The sequence below is a fragment of the Salmo salar genome, chromosome 07, assembly GCF_965601325.2.
Source record: "Salmo salar chromosome 07, fSalSal1, whole genome shotgun sequence".
NCBI lineage: Eukaryota > Metazoa > Chordata > Actinopteri > Salmoniformes > Salmonidae > Salmo > Salmo salar.
Window position 1 is genome coordinate 45,769,826 of NC_138297.1, and position 20,011 is coordinate 45,789,836.

General features: G+C 45.3%; 1 pseudogene; it reads right to left on the reverse strand.

Moving 5' to 3' along the window:
• The window catches only part of LOC106609261 (EF-hand calcium-binding domain-containing protein 6-like), a 33,803-nt pseudogene that overhangs the window by 8,911 nt on the left and 4,881 nt on the right, over positions 1–20,011 (reverse strand).

A 20,011-nucleotide genomic window follows, 5' to 3' on the forward strand; every position in this document is an offset into this window, starting at 1 on the left:
TCCAGCTTAATGCAAGTCAACAATTCTTAATCTTAGGTCTTCTGAGATCTCTTTTGTTCAAGGCATGGTTCACATCAGGCAATGCTTCTTGTGAATAGCAAACTCAAATTTTGTGAGTGTTTTTTATAGGGCAAGGCAGCTCTAACCATCATCTCCAATCTTGTCTCATTGATTGGACTCCAGGTTAGCTGACTCCTGACTCCAATTAGCTTTTGGAAAAGTCATTAGCCTAGGGGTTCACATACTTTTTTCCAACTTACACTTGGAATGTTTAAATTATGTATTCAATATAGACAAGAAAAATACAATAATTGGTGTGTTATTAGTTTAAGCACACTGTGTTTGTCTATTGTTGTGACTAAGATGAAGATCAGATCAAATTTTCGGACAAATTTATACAGATATCCAGGTAATTCCAACGGGTTCACATACTTCTTCTTGCCACTGTAGTTCACAAAACATTACTTTTATTAGTCCCAGAGTCATGTTACGTTCACAGAACAATTTGTGTGTTATTATTTTGTTTAAATAACATCGGCAAAAAATGAGATTCAAGATTTTCCCAGGACGACGACGAAGACAGATTTATTAGAACCCAGTCTGATCATTATTAAGGTGTGTTAGCTATATGAAGGAATGGAGAGGTCTTTATAATGAGGGAGTTGTTCTTGTGTGTAGGTGAGCTGGTGTCTGTGTAGGGGACAGCTGTATCTCTGAAGCAGACTCTGTAGGTCCTCCACCCTGACGAGACCCTCTCTCTTCTTATCCAGGCGGGTCAGAGCACTGCTCAACCCCTCACAGTTAGCATGCACCACGCGCCTGGATGGTCAAAATAAGCAGCGCACGCACAGAGTTATTTTTGATCAGTCCTTTGGCCAAAGCTCAGACGGATGCTTAAGTCTAGAAGCGTATTCTATTGAATTAGTAATTGCACTAATTCATTTAGTTAATCACTCTCCACTCACTCAACGTCCTGCAGCGTAGCCCCTGCAGCGTAGCCCCTGCAGCGTAGCCCCTGCAGCGTAGCCCCTTTAGGGAGACCATGTGTGGGGGTGGTGTCTGCATCCTTCCTCGCATGTCCCACCTTCTGTGGATCCACAACCAGCTTCTCTAGGAACGGAGCACAGGTGAGGTAGCCACGCCCTTCTCCATCATACCTGTCAGTGGAACAGTGTTTGGACAAATCACAGCTCCGCATTGATATCGTTGAATGATTTACAGAAAACAGATCTCAAGTTAGGACTGGGATGAGGCGTTCTACCGCGCTCTAATATCGCTCACCTGGCCCACAGTTCCTCTAACTCATCAGGACTGATGGGGAGGTCGTAGGCACAGAGGAGACTCCTGAGGTCCTTCTTAAAGACCAGACCCTGACCATCTTCATCAAAGTGACAAATCACCTGGAGTAGGTAAGATCACTTATAATGGGGTTCCTCTCACATGTTAACATACACATTATCCTCTTTGAGACTTGAGCTTCAGGGTAGAGGTATGAGTTAAACCAGACTGACCTTTGACATAGCAGTCCATCTGTGGCGTGCGTTGGACACTAGGTGGTCATGCAGTTGGTCTGGTCTGTTTGAACAGCATCAATAACACACACAGAAACATCTCCGCTACATTTACATATGAATCCCGTCTAACCTCACACACACACACTTCCACAAGACCCTACTCACCCATTGGCTGGCGTGAAATTCTGCCTGCGGGTCTTGCCGCTGGATTGAACGAGGGGGAAGAACTGGGTAGTTGAGGTTGGCTCCAGGCTGCAGGCCCAGCAGCTGCAGCAGCCGCTGGTACTCCCTCTTCTTGGTGACCAAGCCCAGGCTCTCATACAGCTCTCTGAAGTCATGCCTGTCCACCACACTGTCACAGTTCTTATCCATCACACGGAACGCTGACAGGATGTCCTGATTGGACAGAGAAGATGATGATGGCATGGTGATTGGTTGTGTGTATTGAGTGGTTGTAAATACTGTATGTATGGAACATGTATATTATTTTGCTAAACATTTTGTTGTTGTTTTAGCGCTAGGCTTGGATTTGGGCTTTGGCATTGTATTATGCATTCTTTTTCAACTGACTTTGCAGCGCTGCAGATATAACATAGAAAGGAAAATCATCTGTGAGGGTTAGTAGCCCAACCCCTCGTCGTCTTATCCTGTCAGTACTAGGTGTTTGTGTGTGCAGTATAGGATGTGTGTATTGATCAAAACAATTGATCCCAGAGGTAATGGAGTGTTGAGTTGTGTAGTGGGCATGAACGGTTCCTCTCTCACCCCGTGGATGTTCTCGATCCTCTCTTTGATCACACTGAGGCAGTCCTCCACTGTCAGGAGGCGTGGCTTAGCCCGCAGGTTACCACGGTTACCCCCCCAGGCCTGGTCCCACTCTCTGGCCTGGTTCTCTATTAAATAACACAATTAAACAGTGATTTAATTGGATGAAAGGGTTGGATTTTAAAGGCCCAGTGCAATCAGAAATGTGATTTGCCTGTGATTTATATATATTTACATGCTATGAAGTTGGAATAATACTGTAAAATTGTGAAAATTATGATAATGAACTTTAGTGTAAGGGCCTGTTTTGGTGCGATGGCGTTTTTGGCGTGCCTGGTGACATCACCAGGCGGTAAACTAGTTAATAGGCCAATTACAATGGATGGATTATCTTGGTAAAGGACAAATGCTCACTAACAGAGACATAAACCCATTTGTGCACGTTTTAGAGAAATATGCTTTTTGTGTGTATGGAACATTTCTGGGATCTTTTATTTCAGCTCATGGGACCAACACTTTACATGTTGCGTTTTATATTTTTGTTCAGTATTTTTGTTTCTTTTTGACAATTTTAACTGAAAACAATCACACTTAAGTACTTTATTGTTACCCAGAAATGATTTGATATTGAGATAAAAAACAGCTGCACTGGACCTTTAAATTTTCCACTTTAAAGGGGCAATCCGGAGTAGAAACAATAAAAGTTTCCTGCCACTGTTTCGGTCAAAAGTTGAGGGAAGGAGCTGAAGAAATGTAACCACTCTCAAATGTACAGACAAAGCTATGGATGCAAGGACTGACCATACTGTACATGATATAAAAATTATAATTGTAACCATGTTTTTAAGCTATACAGATTGTTTACATTTGCTTTGTTTACAAACATTGGAGTAAAACAAGCTTAGATTTTGGGTTGTGATGGGGTATGGCAGTTGACCTAAGCTCATGAGGCATTAACCTCTAAAAGTCTAATCTGTTTTGAGGGTTACTAAGCTAAAATATGCAATTGTTTTAGGATGGTCATACCATGGATAATTTAGCTATTTGATTTAGAATGTTAGGACCCCTTCAGATATATATATAAAAAAAATATACGATTATTTTATGAAATATTGAGTTTGGCCTTTACTACTATACCCCATTAAAAACACAATGAATAACACATTCATAAATGGAAAAAAAGACAGTCAAATAATAAATCATAAGGAATAAGGTTTTGACGTGTCGGTCATATATCTTTGAGATATAAGAAAGCTAAGGACATTTTTGGACACATATTTAACCCCTTATTTTTGTGGCACAAAACTACTTCCATACTTCTATTCGTTTGTATGGGTTACCTTCAGACAAGTCAAAACGGACAACTCCTTCGTGTTCGTGAGGGTCTTCCCTTTCTGTAAAGTTGTCATAATAGATTTTTGGGATGTCTCATGGTCTGACAAACACCTCTGTAGCTTGGCCACCTTCCACCGCAGATGCGGAAGGCTGACATAAGCGGATGCGGTGGATTGAGACCCAGCCCATGCAAAGAACCTGATATCTCTAGCTTAAATTTACGGATATTGATTGTGATTTAGTTTTATTGTGTTACTTATATTAGCGCACCCTTGAGTGTAATAAGTTATATTCTTCAAGAATCAAGGGGTACATATCATTCATTTATCAGTCGCAAAAATGGATGCAACAACAGCAGATTGCCCCTTTAATGTCATCCCTATCGTTATTTGATTGACTTCCAAGAATCGAGCTTGGCATGTCAAATGTTAATGTTCCCAGTTGCAAACGGAAAAAAGGAAGAATGTCAGGCACAAAATGAATAACTGAGGCTATCCTCTTATATTTATTGATAAGGTTAAAGGATTCATTTCAGTTTTGTTGGCTTTTTGTGTAAAATATGCAATTTTATGTTATTTACTGGTTGTTGTAATGCAATCTCAGTGTCTGAAATTACATCAACAAATTAGAATTTTGTTATAATTTCAACTCAGATAAGGCATTTGTGTTTTTTTCACACAGAAAAAGGACCCCTCACAACTGCCAACGTCGGTAGTCCTTTAACTGCCTGAACCATTTTACATCTAAATAGGATCTTGGTACTTTTTTTCTCCAAATCCTTTAAAACACAAATGTTGCACTTTGCAAACATGGCTAAGTTTAGGTCCTGATTCTGTTTAATGTAAAAAAACATATTAAAAATGTTATAAAAATTAAATCAAATTAGAGTGGTGCCATGCTGCTTCCATTCTGCTTCCAAAGCTCATAATTACCCCAAACAGTCAGCAATAAGAGGGATTCTGCCTCTCTCCTCTCCTCTCCCTCTCCTCTCCTCTCCTCTCCTCTCCTCTCCTCTCCCTCCCTCCTCTCCTCTCCTCTCCTCTCCTCTCCTCTCCTCTCCTCTAATGAGACATGGAGAGCTTCTCTAAAACTCTATTTATAATCCCAATGAGCTCTCCAATGATTCATGTGCTAACAGAGACATAATTTTACAGGAGGCGGGGGGGGGGGGGGGGTTGGGACGGGACCTTTGATCGCCGTGGGTGGGGTGCTGGTTGGGGAGAGTTGGGGTTGAGGATTTCTGAGGGGTTTTCAAGTGGAATGACCCTCTCTTTATCTCCCCTTTCTAGGACACTAATTTAGAGAACAGTCTGAGTCTCTTGACCATGGCAAGTTAAGAGTCGCACTCGACTCGTACCACCAGCCAGGAAAGCCGAACAGGACATTTTTCTGTCTTTGAAACCAAGCGACACGTTAAGCTTGCGGAACTGCTTCTCATCCAAGGTGATCCAGCTGTCATCCAGTATCTGGGAATGTTCATAACAAGGAAATAGGGTGGGACTACATTAGGGCAAGGTGTCGGAAAATATACTGTATAATGACTGTATGGTGATATAATCTTCATAAAAATAAACTGTGGCTCACATAAAGGACCACTAATGTCAAGGCCCTGAGAGCTTGAAGGTTTTCTACTTCTTATTTAGCTCCAAGCAGAGCTCAAGTACAGCAGGGGTCAAGTAGAGGTCAAGTATACACGACTGTCTCGACCTTCTGACCTTCTTTAGATCTCTCAACGACAGCATTCCGTCTGAGCATCTGGCCGTTGCCCGGATATGGTCGTCGAGGGTAACGTGTCTGTGGTCCAGCCTCTATTTGAGCTTCCTGAACATAATGTTCTCCACTGTGCAAACCCTTGGACCCCCCCACAGTGGTGCTGGGGGAATACACTGGCCTGTTGTTCACCAAGGCATTCTGGGATTGGGAGTTCAGTCTGTTGGTGGCAGAAATGTAGTACATATTGCATTAGAACAAAAAACACTTCCTCTCTAATGCCTCTATTACTTCACTTTACCCTTTGTTATTATGGACCCCTTGTCTCTGTCTGATCACCTTTCTCTCCCTCTCTTTCTCTCCATCTGTCACTTTCTCCCTTCTATCTCCCTCTGCCTGTTCTCTGTACCTGTCAGAGCCCTTGTGGGGGTAGTGTATAGTGCCTGTCTGTGTCTCTCCTGTAGGCAGGCCCAGGGCCCTGAGGGACTGTCTGTACCTGACCCTGCAGGACCCTGGGTCTAAACCGGCCTCACACAGCCTAGAGTACACAGGACACAAACACAACACCTCTAGACTCTAGAGTCGGCTATGTTCTGAAAGAATAGCAAGGTAATGAATTGTGTTAACATTTTTAAAAGGATGTATAGATTTTTAATGCCATCTTCAAAATGTATGGAATTTCAATTATATATATTGTTTTAAATAAACCTATAGAGTAGTCTATCCAGCAGTTCAAATTGTAATCTGTAGTTTTTATGTTTTCATTATTTTTGGAGGACGTAAAGTCCTGTTGAAGTGTGTGTGTGAGAGGGGCAGGCCATAACATGGTATGATCCTTCTCATGTCTTCATGGCGAACAGCACCTGTCTGTCGCGGGTCACAGTCCACTAAAGCCTCCAGCATGGAACCTATCTGATCACTCAGCTTATCACGCAGCAAGCCCTTCACCTGCAGACACACACGCCTCAATACACACCACAATACACACCCCAATACACACATCAACACACACCCCCAACACACAACCAAATACACACAGCAAAACGCACCCCAATACACACATCAACACACCCGTCAATACACACCCCAATACGCACCATAATACACACCACAATACACAACCCTACAATACACACCCCAATACACACATCAATACACACGACACAACAGAGAGGAACTGTATATGTCTATGTTTCCTTACTCAATATCCTAAAATGGGTGAAAACAGAAGAAAAACAATTCTGTGCTATGTTGTGTTTTGCAGTTTATTTACGGTAGTCCATGTGTCTGCTGCCGTGGGTGCCTTTTCAATCCACTGTGGATACTGAGTCTCATTCAACTCCCTCTGCTCCTCCTTAGTCAACAGACACACACATGAGCATGTGCCAACACATCAACAAACACACACACATACACTGAACTTCCTGTCCCTGAGCCACATCCTCCATGATCTCCTGTGCACCCTCCTGGGGTTGAGCAGCTTCAGGCTGGGCTGGGTGATGACCCCAGTGTGCTCTGGGTCCAGCAGGATCAGGAGCTCTCTGACCTGGGCTGGGCTCAGACGGGGCCTGGGGGTGTGGGGCTCCCTGCGGCTGGACCAGGAGCCCTGGGGACCCCTCAGGTTATACTGGGGGACTTCCAAAGCCTGACGAAGGTCTGCCCTGGTGATCCTCCCTATGCTACACGGTAGAGAGACATGACACACCCTCTTTGAGCTCTCTTCCTCGTTTAGGATATAGGTGTAGGAGTTGCCTTTACATTTGTGCTTGAAGCCCCAGTTTTGAATAGTGAAGTGTTTTTGATTCAAATTGTTAGGTAACGTTAGTTGCAAGTCGTCGGTGTTGAAAAGTGATCTTCTGACATTAGCAGCCATAGGCTTGTGTAAAAGTGTTGTTTTACCGTTAGCCAGCCGTCTGTTGCTCTTGTGTCGTTTTGAACAGTTATCAGCTTTATATGGGTTGGTGAATCACATAGACACTGTGCATCAGCGTACGTCATCCCAGCCTAACACAACTTCTCCCTAGAGTCTGTCTATAACACACGCAGGCTGGCTTCGAACCTGCCTGCCTGGAAAAGCAAATTATTGGCGGGAGGTGTGTGCGGACGCCATGTTTGATCTGGTACCCACAGAATTGATTATTAAAACAGTTGATGAGGGGGATTTTGTTCTTTCTTTAGTGCCATAAAAGGAGGAGTTTCTGACAGATATGTTTTGATTTCATATCTGGGATCGGCTTCACACACGCTCAAACTTGGACACCGATGATTGTTTCGTGTAAAGCTGTAGCCCATCAACATCAAACACCGCTGTGAATTAGATATATGAAATACATTCTCCACTAAAGTTTAGTGTAACTATCACGTTTCATATGGCTGATGTGGACTGATTTGAACATCTCGAGATAGAACTTGAGGCATGATGATGTTGATGTCGGACATGGTTGTCAAGTGAACATATGGCGACTGAGTGAGTAACTAGTGGCCATATGTAACTCCGTTCCTGGACATCAATAAGCTGCAGCTAATGGTCTGCCTATCTGTAATCTGCTGAAGTACTGTGTTTATCAAAATATTTTACGCTGTGATAGTTCTGTCTCCTGTCCCTTGTTTCCACTCCTTAGTGAGGACTAACCCTGTCCAACTGTTATAGGGTAGTACTATACTGAAAGCAGTGAAGGATTGGAACAAAGGAAGTGGAAGTGCATCCCTGCTAGACTCAGATACCGCTCCTGGGGGATGGGGAGTGGAGTGGGAATTTGAAATACTCTCTCGTGGGCAGACTACGTAAACACAATCGAGCATCTGACCAAATCATGTTCTGGGTTAACCGAGATAAAATGCGAAAGTCAGCAGCAGGGAATTGGTAACAGACATAGAGCATAGTAATTAAGTTAATCGTGTCACTATGTTCACTTTCATACCGGCAGGTCAGGCTCTGGAAGGTGCTGAGGCTCATGGGAAACAGGAAGCTGCTGAGCATGGCCCTCAGGTCTTCCTGTGACACCAGTCCAGAGTGGGTGACATCAAATGCTTGCAGTGCTCGTCACACTAGGGTACAGCTCACACACAACTAACACACACACACACACACACACACACACACACACACACACACACACACACACACACACACACACACACACACACACACACACACACACACACACACGCACACACTTTATGTTGGGGAGTAGACACACAACACTAATGACAGGAAGTGACTCAACGCTGTGGTTGCCGTGGGGATCACCCCCATATGATGTGCAGTACTACACTGCTGCTGCCTTCCCACAAATTAGTCATGATTAACACACTAACTCAGGAACAGATTTTTCTGGGCAAACATTTTAATGAGAAGTGTTCCCTCTGTCGCGACGCATACTAGCGCGCCACTTAGAGCCAATTTCCCCTCTCTGTCTCATCTAAGAGGATAACGCACGGAACAGGGCCAGATGGTGACATACAAACAGAATCAATAAAACACACACAACTACGCACACATACACAAGCAGGAGCGTACAAACACATGCATGCACGCACGCACGCACGCACGCACACAAACACAAACACAAACGCACACACTGTCTTAGCTTAAACCAATCTGGAGAGATGGTATCCTCCCAACCATATCATGTGATGCTTTCACTTTTCAACAGTGACCTTGATAAGATCTTTTAGCAGTTGGCCAAATGTTTAGCTAGTGGATAATCTCTGTTTGTTGGACAATTTTCTCCACTGAGTTGGCCACAATACATATGGCCCCGCCATCAAAGTTGACTATTCTACCTTTTTCCAGGAAGAGCATCTGCAGCTTGTCTTGAGTCAGGCTTTGGATCTCCTGTGTATCTCCTGTTGTTGTCCTGGGACGCTGCTCTGTTCCTCCGTTTTGTCTTGTCTGGAGGACTAATTCCTAGCCAGCCCAACGCTGTAAAACACACGTTGTCAGTCATGTCCAAGACATATTGAAGTGTTCGGCTGAAGCTTTAAAGGTTGAAACTCTGTGTATATTTGTCTGCGGGTCTGTGTGTCTTAACAGATATTTAAGTGCCTTATGAACCGATTGTAGTCATTTGAGTTAAGACTCCTACGTTACCTAGCTTTGGAGGCTCCGGGACAGTCTTCCTGTACCTGTTAGATTCCAGGCCCAGCTTCTCCAGGAACACTTTGTAGGACATTGTTGCCATGACGTTAGGGCTTTAGTGGGTCCACAGTCTGCAGTGGAGAGGAGATGAAATCATAGTCCGTTTTATCTGGAAAGTAAACCGAAGATCAGAATAGGAAATGAGAGATAGAGGGGCAACACTCCGTGAGATATGTGCTGAAAATAAACAGAGCGAGAGAGGTAGAGAGAGAGAGAGAGGGTGAGGAAAAGACGGAGATAGAGATAGTGTGTGTGTGTGTGTGTGTGAGCGAGAGAGAGGGACAGAGAGAAAGCTGGAGGAAGATTTTTTTTAAAGGAGAGAGGGTGAGACAAAGTGAGAGAGAGAGCTTCCCGAGTACTGAAACCAATTAAAGCCATGTTAAATGAACCTGTCACACAGAATCCTCTAGAGCCACATCACTAAAAGCTGGGTGACGTTTCTGGAGTGGATTTGACTGCAGGGCCCAAAGTTTTAAAAGTCAATTAGCTCTCTCTCAATGAAAAGACAAAGGACTGACCACAAAGTTAGCATTAGTTATCATGTCTTATCCAAAAGATTACTTCTGACCGTAGGGAGTACTGGAAATAGTTGGACCCATCATCCATGATGGGTGTGTGTGTGTGCATGCTTGTATGTATTGGACCCTCTCTCCCACCTCTGGTAGTCTCTCTGTGTTAAAGGGAAGCAGTAGTTCTCCAGTATCCTGCGCAGCTCGTGTTGCTGGATCTGTCCGTCTCGGGTTGTAGTCGAACAGACGAAAGGCCCGGATTACATTCTTCAGGTTGCTCCCAATCTGCAGAGTTTCAAAACCATAAAAACAACTCAGAAGTGTTTTTGTGAACTCCTAAACTCTGTGAGCAGCTCTCTGACTTTCATCAGCACAAGCAGTGGTATCGACGCCTCTGATTATGAAGCCTTGATCTGTTGATGCAGAGCAGAGTGTGTTCTGTTCCCCAAAGCACTGTGTTGGGGTGAGAGGGGAGGGTGTAAACACAAGTACTGCAGACTTCTGAGAGACAGAGACGGAGCAGAGGGGATGGGGAGGGATGTTAGAGGGATGAGGGCTGAGTCAGAGAGATTACAGTAGGTTTGGATTTGGAGGCTAGATACAAACTGATTTAAGTCAGACTTATTTTGTGATTGTTAATGGGGGTAGTTGGAGTGCTATTTTTGGGTAAATGAGGGGTTAGGGCAGATAGCTGGGGTTGAGTTTGGGGTACTTCTAGAGGGGTTGAGCTACCTACAAACATTTTTGTTTGTAGGTAGCTGTAGGTTACCGGTGGTAAGTGGTAATATTTGTGGGTAGTTATGCAGGTGATATATATATATATATTATTTAACCTTAAAACCTGTTAGGGCTAGGGGGCAGTATTGACACGGCTGGATAAAAAACATACCCGATTTAATCTGGTTACCACTCCTACCCAGTAACTAGAATATGCATATACTTATTACATATGGATAGAAAACACCCTGAATTTTCTAAAACTGTTTGAATGGTGTCTGTGAGTATAACAGAACTCAAATGGCAAAACCTGAGAGATTCCTTTACAGGAAGTGGCCTGTCTGACCATTTCTTGAACTTCTTTTCCATCTCTATCATTTACTAAGGATCTCTGCTCTAACATGACACTTCCCACGTCGTCCATAGGCGCTCAGAGCCCGGGAAAAAACAGAATGTCGTCATTCCAGCCCCAGGCTGAAACACATTATCGCCTTTCTCAAGTGGCCGATCAAGGGACACTGGGCTTAGGCGCATGACCCGACCGCCCCCGCCTTTGGGATTTTTTCCTCTGTTTGCCGAAAAGGAGATTCCCTGTCGGAATATTATCGCTTTTCTACGAGAAAAATGTCGTAAAAATTGATTTTAAACAGCGGTTGACATGCTTCGAAGTACGGTAATGGAATATTTAGAATTTTATTGTCACGAATTGCGCCATGCGCGCGACACTTCTTTACTATTTCGGATAGTGTCTGGAACGCACGAACAAAACGCCGCTATTCGGATATAACGATGGATTATTTTGGACCAAACCAACATTTGTTATTGAAGTAGCAGTCCTGGGTGTGCATTCTGACGAAGACAACAAAAGGTAATCAAACTTTTATAATAGTAAATATGATTATGGTGAGTGCTAAACTTGCCGGGTGTCTAAATAGCGAGCCCGTGATGCCTGGGCTATGTACTTAGAATATTGCAAAATGTGCTTTCACCAAAAAGCTATTTTAAAATCGGACATATCGAGTGCATAGAGGAGGTCTGTATCTATAATTCTTAAAATAATTGTTATGCTTTTTGTGAACGTTTATCGTGAGTAATTTAGTAAAATGTTAGCGAATTCCCCGGAAGTTTGCGGGGGTATGCTAGTTCTGAACGTCACATGCTAATGTAAAAAGCTGTTTTTTGATATAAATATGAACTTGATTGAACAAAACATGCATGTATTGTATAACATAATGTCCTAGGGTTGTCATCTGATGAAGATCATCAAAGGTGAGTGCTGCATTTAGCTGTCTTCTGGGTTTTGGTGACATTATATGCTGGCTTGAAAAATGGGTGTCTGATTATTTCTGGCTTGGTACTCTGCTGACATAATCTAATGTTTTGCTTTCGTTGTAAAGCCTTTTTGAAATCGGACAGTGTGGTTAGATTAACGAGAGTCTTGTCTTTAAATAGCTGTAAAATAGTCATATGTTTGAGAAATTGAAGTAATAGGATTTTTTACGTTTTGAAAATCGCGCCACAGGCTGCCAGTGGCTGTTACGTAGGTGGGACGCAAGCGTCCCACCTAGCCCATAGAGGTTAACTAGGCAAGACAGTTAAGAACAAATTCTTATTTACAATGACGGTCTAGTAACAGTGTTCAGGGGCAGAACGACAGATTTTTAATAAGTACAGTATGCTGTACACCTATAGGATGACTAGCCATAAAGTAAATTGTGTTGGGTTAGCTATGGGGAGTGTCCTTTATAGCCACTGTGTGATCACCCCTTCCTCCATCTTTCCTCGTTCTCCTCCACACTTCAGCTCGTAGCTTGGGGGCACCACGGCAACCATGAAGGAACAGGAACAGATAGATCCTAAATATACCCCGTTGACTCTTGGGTAATCAGAGTTTTTTTCTGTCGCCCAAAGAGTTCTCTGTCTAATTGCACTCTGATTAGCAGCACTGCCAAACGTGTCCCTGAAAGACAAGCAGGGGAGCCTCCCTCTCCCCACTGGGCTATCACACTGACATTGTCTATACGGCAGTGTGTCACACATAATACTGTCCCTCCAAATGGAGAAGGTTAGACTGACAGAAAACAAGCTGATAGAACACCCTCAGGGTCGTATTCATTAGGCACCAAACAGAAGAAAATGTATTGAAATAAGGAGGGACTATTTCAATACAGGGACTACCTAACTTGTCCAATAAAAAAACACTTATTCAGTTTTCGTTACGAAACGTTTTTAAAATGTTTTCTGTTGGATTCCCTAACAAACCCCAACCACCTTACCTGACCTAAAATGATAGCATCATATAGTACTTTAGTGTCACATCATTTTCTGGATCATAATGAACAATACTAATTCAAGACTCGATTCCAAAGTCGTTTGAGTCCGCCTTTTGATTCTCTATTCTCTGTTGTTAACTTCCCAACAATCTCCCACTGTTTGTAGAACCTAACAACTTCGACAACTATGAAGGCTTTCAGACAAGCATACCAATTACCCCTTGCATTAGGGCCAGCTTTCATTCTCTTCTGCTGGAGTCAGGGGAAAGGAAATGCTAGCTATACCGCCGTGTCGTGTTTAAAAAAAGATCAAATGAAACAGAATTTAATAAAGACAGATATATATATATGATTCCCCCCTCCATCTCTCATCCCTTCCCCCAAACAAAGTGGATTCTGTGCTAATTAGAAATGTGTTAAAATCACAAAGGAGAAAGAGAGAGGAGAGCTCACACTATTAATGAGCAGAGACACAGGGATATCATCATCCAATCTCCAGCGCTATCTCTCGATCGCTATCTCTCTATCTCCTCTCTCTGCACACATGGGCTACGGCTACTCCCCTTCTCCTCTCTCCTTTTATCTGTCTTTGTTTCTTCCGTTTCTATTCCCTCTCTCGCTTGCTCACTCTCGCTAACTTTTTGCTTTCTCTTTCTCTGCTTTTCTCGGTCTCTCTTTCTCTTGCTCCGTCTCTGTGTCCCTTCCTCTCTCTGTCTTTCTCACCTCCCTCGCTTCCATCCTTTTCTTGCCATCTCTCTCCCATCCCTCTACCTCCATATCTCTCCTCTGTCTAACTCTCCCTCCATCCCTTCCCCCTCTTCCATCCAAACCTCTCCCTCTCTCCCATCCCTTCCTCCCTCTCTCCCTTTTCTCCCATCCCTGTCCCAGCCAGTGCCAGTTCTCCATTAGGCAGCTGTGTTCAGGTTGGCATGGCTGGGGGCCTGGCACGGTGCCACAGTGAGAGTGTCTTAGCGGCCCTCGCCACCCGCCCGCCCGGCCGGCCCTGAGCTCGTTAATTAATGAAAGCTCTGTTGTTTTTGTTTACCGGCCTGTTATATGTTAATCCACCAGGATATCTGTGTGTTTGTGTCCTTGTGAGCTGGTTAGAATGAGATGGATAACACAGCCACAGATCTAGTCACTCAAAGGGGCGTTTGGGGATGGGCTACTGACTGTGACGGGCCACATATCATCTCTGTCTGTCTCTCTCTCTCTCTCTCTCTCTCCTTGTCTGTTTCTCGCTCTCTTTCTCCGTTTCTCACTCTTTATCTCAATTCCCTGTTTCTTACTTTGTCTCTCCTCTGGTTATAGTCTATATTTTATACATAAAAAGTAGGAACAAATATTCACTCACTACTGTAAGTCACTCTGGATAAGAGCGTCTGCTAAATGACTAAAGTAAATGTATATTTCTCTATCTCAAACTGACAAAGCCAGTGAAGCCACAGTAACTTGTCATTATTTACAGTGTCATAGGGTCAATTGTGTGGAGATGTGTGAATCTAGGTCTGACTCTCAAGATGCCTTGTAAACAGTGTGTAGTGACAGGCCTAAATAGTGTTCCCTCTCCTCTTTCTGTCAACCAGAACTCCTCCACGTGCAATCTAACCTTTCCTGTCACTATGAATTATGGGTAGGAGACAAGCAGAGGGATGCGGGTGGCTCTCTGAAGAGAGGGATGAAAGAGGAGACGGGGGGAGAGAGTCAGAAAGAAATGAAGGGAGATGGATCACAAATAGAAGTTAAGAGGAGAAATCACAGTGACACAGAGGGGAGAAGAGGGAGAGAGGGAGGAAAATAAATAGAAGAAAAGAGAGAGAGTAGATCAGAGAGAAGAGTGCTCCTACCTTTACGTGTGTCTGTCAGTTAGAGGGGTAATTCTTCTCTGGTTAGAGCATGTCAGTAGAGGTGGGGGATAGAGGGGGATTTGGGAAGGTAGAGAAACTAAGACTCAAAGCATATTCCTCTACTCAAGGTGACATAGCTAAACCTCTTTTCGATGCATTTGAAGTTAAGCATGAGGAAAGTTGGACTTACAGAAGTATTATTGATTGAATGAGAAGTTCTGGAACAGCGAAAGACATAGAGAGCCCACTCAGATCGACAGCGAGAAAAACACAGCGAGAGAACCTAATGACCCCAGAAAGAGAGTGTTCCTCATTCAAAGGTCCTTGGATGGTTACTCCAGAGGTGAGCTAATGTTCTCACTCTGCACTTCTCCAAGGAGGTGGAGGGGGGAAGTATCAGAGGAGGGAGGTAAGAGGGGGACTGCGGTCTAAATTGAATATTGATAAGTTAGGCGCGTGTGCAGGGTAAACAGCTGTGACTGGTATTTCATCATATGTGTGTGTGTATCACTCATTACCAGCCACAGCTGTTCCTCTGAGACTCACCACGCTATGCAGAGACGACTCATCAGAGAGTGACCGGAGACACACACACACACTCATATACACGCACGTGTGACTGACCTGAGCTGTGATGTACACTCTTAGAAGCCTAAAAGGGTTCTTCGGCTGTCCCTTGACGAACCCTTGTTGGTTCCAGGTAGAACCCTTTTGATTTAGTTCTCTCCAGAAATCTTCGATCAGGTTCAAGTCCGGGCTCTGGCTGGGCCACTCAAGGACATTCAGAGACTTGTCCCGAAGCCACTCCTGAGTTGTCTTGGCTGTGTGCGTAGGGTCGTTGTCCTGTTGGAAGGTGAACCTTCACCCCAGTCTGAGGTCCTGGGTGCTCTGGAGCAGGTTTTCATCAAGGATCTCTCTTTGATCCATTCATATTAACCTCGATCCTGACTAGTCTCCCAGTCCCTGCCGCTGAAAAACATCCCCACAGCATGATGCTACCGCCACCATGGTTCACCGAAGTGATAGTGCCAGGTTTCCTCCAGATGTGTCGCTTGGCATTCAGGCCAAAGAGTTCAATCTTGGTCTTTAGATGCCTTTTGGCAAACTCCAAGCGGGCTGTCATGTGCCTTTTACTGAGGAGTGGCTTCCGTCTGGCCACTCTACCATAAAGGCCTGATTGATGGAGTGTTGCAGAGATGGTTTTCCTTCTGGAAGGTTTTCCCATCTCCACAGAGGAACTTTAGAGCTCTGTCAGAGTGACCATTGGGTTCTTGGTCACCTCCCTGACCAAGGCCCTTCTGCCCCGATTGCTCGGTTTGGCTGGGCGGCCAGCTCTAGGAAGAGTCTTGGTTGTTCCAAACTTCTGTCATTTAAGAGTGATGGAGGCCACTGTGTTCTTGGGGATCTTCAATGCTGTAGAAATGTTTTGGTACCCTTCCCCAGATCTGTGAATGGCATGACAATGGGCCTCAGGATCTCATCACGGTATCTCTGTGCATTAAAATTGCCATTGATGTTTGTTCTTTGTAGCTTATGCCTGCCCATACCATAACCCCACCGCCATCATGGGGCACTCTGTTCACAACATTGACATAGGCACACGATGCCATACACGTGGTCTGTGGTTGTGAGGCCGGTTGGACGTACTGTCAAAATTGCTAAAACGACATCACCCTGCTGTACCGCCTCAGGAAGTCCATGTAGTCCACCGTTACACTGTCTCTCTTAGACACCAACAGAAGGCGGCTTATGGTAGAGAAATGAACGTTACATTTTCTGGCAACAGCTCTGGTGGACATTCCTGCAGTCAGCATGCCAGTTGCACGCTCACTCAACAGTTGTTGCGTTGTGTTGTGTGACAAGACTGCACGTTTTAGAGTGGCCTTTTATTGTCCCCAGCACAAGGTTCGCCTGTGTAATGATCATACTGTTTAAATCAGGAACATTTCTGGGATCTTTTATTTCATCTCATGAAACATGGGACCAACACTTTACATGTTGCATTTATATTTTTGTTCAGTGTAGTATGGCTCCTACGTGTGCTGAACATTCTTCTGGATACATAGGGACATTATTATATTGACATGACTGCCCCATAAAAACATCAAGATTACAAATTCACAGATGAGTCACTTCCCATCCCACATAGACATGTCTTTTGGTCATGTTGGTCACCTCCCTTCTATATAGAACAGTGTCTATCTTCTCCAGGCTTGTGTTGAAACAACAAGGTGTGCATTAGTGTCTTTCTCTCTCTCTCTGTGTGTGTGTGTGTGTGTGTGTGTGTGTGTGTGTGTGTGTGTGTGTGTGTGTGTGTGTGTGTGTGTGTGTGTGTGTGTGTGTGTGTGTGTGTGAACCTGAGAGAGAGAGAAGAGAGAGAGAGAGAGAGAGAGAGAGAGAGAGAGAGAGAGAGAGAGAGAGAGAGAGAGACCTGCTGAACCAAACCAACCACTGGGTCATGTAACACAGATAGTATTTTCACCTGCAGGTTACAGTGTAATGGTGATGTACCCACCTGGTGTTGCTGTCTGGTCTCTGTGCTGTAGAGGAGGGTGTATAGCTGTAGGGTCTCTGTGCTGTAGAGGAGGGTGTAGAGCTGTAGGGTCTCTGTGCTGTAGATGAGGGTGTAGAGCTGTAGGGTCTCTGTGTTGTAGAGGAGGGTGTAGAGCTGTAGGGTCTCTGTGCTGTAGAGGAGGGTGTAGAGCTGTAGGGTCTCTGTGCTGTAGATGAGGGTGTAGAGCTGTCTGGTCTCTGTGCTGTAGAGGAGGATGTAGAGTTGTCTGGTCTCTGTGCTGTAGAGGAGGGTGTAGAGTTGTCTGGTCTCTGTGTTGTAGAGGAGGGTGTAGAGCTGTCTGGTCTCTGTGCTGTAGAGGAGGGTGTAGAGCTGTAGGGTCTCTGTGCTGTAGATGAGGGTGTAGAGCTGTCTGGTCTCTGTGTTGTAGAGGAGGGTGTAGAGCTGTAGGGTCTCTGTGCTGTAGAGGAGGGTGTAGAGCTGTAGGGTCTCTGTGCTGTAGAGGAGGGTGTAGAGCTGTCTGGTCTCTGTGCTGTAGATGAGGGTGTAGAGCTGTCTGGTCTCTGTGTTGTAGAGGAGGGTGTAGAGCTGTAGGGTCTCTGTGCTGTAGATGAGGGTGTAGAGCTGTCTGGTCTCTGTGTTGTAGAGGAGGGTGTAGAGTTGTCTGGTCTCTGTGCTGTAGATGAGGGTGTAGAGTTGTCTGGTCTCTGTGCTGTAGAGGAGGGTGTAGAGCTGTCTGGTCTCTGTGCTGTAGATGAGGGTGTAGAGCTGTCTGGTCTCTGTGTTGTAGAGGAGGGTGTAGAGTTGTCTGGTCTCTGTGCTGTAGATGAGGGTGTAGAGCTGTAGGGTCTCTGTGCTGTAGAGGAGGGTGTAGAGCTGTAGGGTCTCTGTGCTGTAGAGGAGGGTGTAGAGCTGTAGGGTCTCTGTGTTGTAGAGGAGGGTGTAGAGTTGTCTGGTCTCTGTGTTGTAGAGGAGGGTGTAGAGTTGTCTGGTCTCTGTGCTGTAGAGGAGGGTGTAGAGTTGTCTGGTCTCTGTGCTGTAGAGGAGGGTGTAGAGCTGTAGGGTCTCTGTGCTGTAGAGGAGGGTGTAGAGTTGTCTGGTCTCTGTGCTGTAGAGGAGGGTGTAGAGCTGTAGGGTCTCTGTGTTGTAGAGGAGGGTGTAGAGTTGTCTGGTCTCTGTGTTGTAGAGGAGGGTGTAGAGCTGTAGGGTCTCTGTGCTGTAGACGAGGGTGTAGAGCTGTAGGGTCTCTGTGCTGTAGAGGAGGGTGTAGAGCTGTAGGGTCTCTGTGTTGTAGAGGAGGGTGTAGAGTTGTCTGGTCTCTGTGTTGTAGAGGAGGGTGTAGAGTTGTCTGGTCTCTGTGCTGTAGAGGAGGGTGTAGAGCTGTAGGGTCTCTGTGCTGTAGAGGAGGGTGTAGAGCTGTAGGGTCTCTGTGCTGTAGATGAGGGTGTAGAGCTGTAGGGTCTCTGTGCTGTAGAGGAGGGTGTAGAGCTGTAGGGTCTCTGTGCTGTAGATGAGGGTGTAGAGCTGTAGGGTCTCTGTGCTGTAGAGGAGGGTGTAGAGCTGTAGGGTCTCTGTGCTGTAGAGGAGGGTGTAGAGCTGTAGGGTCTCTGTGCTGTAGATGAGGGTGTAGAGCTGTAGGGTCTCTGTGCTGTAGATGAGGGTGTAGAGCTGTAGGGTCTCTGTGCTGTAGAGGAGGGTGTAGAGCTGTAGGGTCTCTGTGCTGTAGAGGAGGGTGTAGAGCTGTAGGGTCTCTGTGCTGTAGAGGAGGGTGTAGAGCTGTAGGGTCTCTGTGCTGTAGAGGAGGGTGTAGAGCTGTCGGGTCTCTGTGCTGTAGAGGAGGGTGTAGAGCTGTAGGGTCTCTGTGCTGTAGAGGAGGGTGTAGAGCTGTAGGGTCTCTGTGCTGTAGAGGAGGGTGTAGAGCTGTAGGGTCTCTGTGCTGTAGAGGAGGGTGTAGAGCTGTAGGGTCTCTGTGCTGTAGAGGAGGGTGTAGAGCTGTAGGGTCTCTGTGCTGTAGAGGAGGGTGTAGAGCTGTAGGGTCTCTGTGCTGTAGAGGAGGGTGTAGAGCTGTAGGGTCTCTGTGCTGTAGAGGAGGGTGTAGAGCTGTAGGGTCTCTGTGCTGTAGATGAGGGTGTAGAGCTGTAGGGTCTCTGTGCTGTAGTCACCCTGCTTTACCTCCTCAGGAAGTCAATGTAGTCCACCTTTACACTATCTCTCTTAGACACCCACAGGAGACCAACAAAGTCAGTTTACTCAGCGTATAAGGACCACTAGTAGAGAATGGACAAGGATGGTGATGGTGATAAGGAGGATGATAAGGATCATGCTCACATTCATCATAATCATGACAACAATGCTGACATTTAAATACGAACAGAAAGAAAAAAGTATATATTTTTCTCTAAAACTTCTGAGCAAGTCCAGACTTTTGCCCACAACAACCCAAGTGAAGAGTAATCAAGTCTCCATGGCGTCAGACGGTAAGAGCAGGGTTCTGCCTGTGTAGCGTCAGGTGGGTTGAGCAGTAATTCTGGGGCTGGGTGGTCGGGGAATAGGTGGTGTTCAGAACGGGTCACACCTGGGGAATCAGCCCACTGCGTTTATCCTGACCCCAACAGTGGAACAGTATCTCGCTTAAGTAAGCCACACAGCAACACACACCACACACACACACACACACACACACACACA